Source organism: Giraffa tippelskirchi, chromosome 4 (genome assembly GCF_054371585.1).
Source record: "Giraffa tippelskirchi isolate mGirTip1 chromosome 4, T2T-mGirTip1v1.2.pri, whole genome shotgun sequence".
NCBI lineage: Eukaryota > Metazoa > Chordata > Mammalia > Artiodactyla > Giraffidae > Giraffa > Giraffa tippelskirchi.
In genome coordinates, this window is record NC_137278.1 from 58,209,399 (window position 1) to 58,212,183 (window position 2,785).

Below are 2,785 nucleotides of genomic sequence, written 5' to 3' on the forward strand. Positions count from 1 at the left end.
TTGAGACATCTATTTTCCAGTCATACAACATAGATGGCACTTTTTCCCTGAGAATGTAACCCTTGAATGACTTTGTCACCTCCTACTTGATAAGTGGAAATGTTTTCTTCTACTCAAGGTCACAGCAAGACAAACAAACCTGTGGAAGGCAGTGAAGATGAAATGTGTCCAGTGTTTAAAAAAAAAAATTGTTTATAGTTTTCTGGTTTAGTTCAATCAAGTAAAGCGTCAGAGAAAAAGCACAGTGACTACCAGTAAACAAAGAGGGCGAAAGACTGAACTCAGTGTCAGTCAAACGTCTTACCTTCATACATATTTATTATACTGTCTCCAAATATAAAGTTTTTAAAAAGCACCTGTGCTGATATATCTGGCAAACTTTTTCTTGGGGGATTAAATCTAGTGACCCAACACTAAGAGACAGTGACACTCATTTTAAGGGAACGAATTCCAAAACAGTCCTAGTTCGGTCTTTCCTTTCTTCAAATCTACTGTAACATTTAACAGGTGGAAGGGAAATATTTATGAAGTAAATAATGCCTTTTTCTTTATATTCCCTATCTGCCTTTCAGAGCAGCAGACTGGATGGTTATCACAGGTTCACATATAAAGAATTTCTTTAAATATCTTAAGGTACTAAGTAGAAATCTACTATAAATTATAGGAGGAAATATGGAGTCGCTTTAAAAAGCCATAGTACCTGAAGTACAACACATTGTATCTGAAACAGGGACTCACTCTCACAAGGTCATAACTAAGGGGTCTCATCAGGAGCTTGACTGGGGAAGGGTCTGTTTCTAAGAGCATGTGGTCCCCAACAGAACCCACTTTTCCTCTCTCCTGCTGAGAGACCCCTGTGTGTGTCCTGCCTTGCTGTGAAAGTTTTAATCTCGCAATCGTGTCCAACTCTTTGCAACCCCACTGACTATAGGCCACCAGGCTCCTCTGTCCATGGGATTTCCTAGAATCCTGGAGTGGGTTGCCATTTCTCCTCCAGGGGATCTTCCCAACCCAGGGATTAAACCAAGGTATCCTACATTTCAGGCAGGTTCTTTATTATCTGAGCCACCAGGGAAGCCCTGTCTTGATGCAACAGCTAGTAGCTGAACTCTTCACTGCAGGTGTGTTCCTGGCAGTCCTAGAAGCAGAGCACTGGGCTTTGTCCCTCCTCCGGTTGCTCTCCTCTTACACAGCAAGTATATCTGCACCCTCTTTGCATCATGTGACTAAGGAGTTCTCGTGTGTGGTCAGATCAGCACAGTGACAAGCAGCATCCTCACATTGTCCAGGCATGTCCCTGAGTTTACATCCTGAGAATGTTCTCTGATTGTTCTTCTGGCTCAGAAAATGCAGAAATATCTAATCTCATATACAACAAGCATATCAAGGCAGGGAGAGCCAGGTGATTGTTCTCCCATAATCAGAAAAGGAGAAAGGGGCGGCAGAGAACGAGATGGTTAGCTAGCATCACTGACTCCATGGACATGAATTTGAGCAAACTCCAGCAGATAGTGGAGGCCAGAGGCGCCTGGCATGCTTCAGTCCATGGGATCACAAAGAGTTGGACATGACTAAGAGACTGAAAAACAACAATCAGCCCCTTCTTTGAGGAACCACTAAAGAAAAATAAATAAAATATATCTAAAGCATATGTTTTTACATATATATACATTCTTAGGCACAGGCATACACACAAACATGTATATATATACATAGGCAGGCACACGTGTGTATGTAAAGCTACATTTCAGAATTGGCTATGGGCCCATATTAACTCTCCTGAAACAAGCATTCATATGGAAATGGTCTAACATAAGGAAATTGAGAATCGATACTGAGTAATTTGTCTGTTATTAATTTTATTATATTAGCAGCAGCACATTCATTTCAATTATTGATCTAGCCAGCATATTTAGAGTGGGCAAAGCTTCTTGTATTGACAACCAGCCAAGTGGAGGGGGCAGACGGAGAAAGGGGAATATTCTGTAAATACCCTGGCTCTGTCAGGCTTCAAACAGGAGAATTTCATTCTTTGCAACCATCAGGAGCTCCATTGTCTTTTCAAACTCAAGCTCTCAGCAGAGTTTCCCCACAGACTGAGCAGTGACTTTTGTCCCTGTGATTCCTGTGTTCAGAATATTCATAAGGAGGACATTATGGTGTCCAGGCTGTAAATGCTAACGTGCTTATTCATGTCCAACTTTTTGCAACCCTATGGACTGTAGCCCACCACACTCCTCTGTCCATTGAATTCTCCAAGCAAGAGTACTGGAGTGGGAGTGGGTTGCCATTCCCTTCTCCAGGAGATCTTCCTGACCCAGGGATCAAACTCAGGTCTCCTACATTGTAGGCAGATTATTTATCATCTGAGCCACCAGGGAAGCATTCTTCTGTTGATGGACATTTAAATATACAGAATGCTTCAAAATTTTGCCTGTTATCCTTGTCCAGGGGCTATGTTAATCTTCTCTGAATCATTCCAATTTTAGTATATGTGATGCCCAAGCAAACACACCATAAAAGTCTTAAGAATCAAAAAAGTCTTTTTTGAACTAGAATAGTATTACTTAAAAATATGTTTAAGTGCACAATTTAGATAATGAACAAAAATATACATAAATAAAATATCCACAAATATGAACGTAAAGCCACAAATCCATCTTTATACACAGCTTTCTCTGAAGAAAGACCCAGCTTAGACAGCGCATTTTCCCCACTTCTTTCTAGAGCACACACTTTTTGGAGTCTGGGTTTCTGATAATTGATTTCACTCCCTAACAATTTT

The 2,785-nt window shown here is 40.8% G+C and overlaps 1 non-coding gene across 1 annotated transcript; it reads right to left on the bottom strand.

Moving 5' to 3' along the window:
• Positions 1-2,406: 2,406 nt before the first annotated feature.
• On the bottom strand, positions 2,407-2,513 carry LOC145504034 (U6 spliceosomal RNA). Its single transcript, XR_014052026.1, has one exon. It is a non-coding gene; the product is annotated as a U6 spliceosomal RNA (small nuclear RNA).
• Positions 2,514-2,785: the final 272 nt, after the last annotated feature.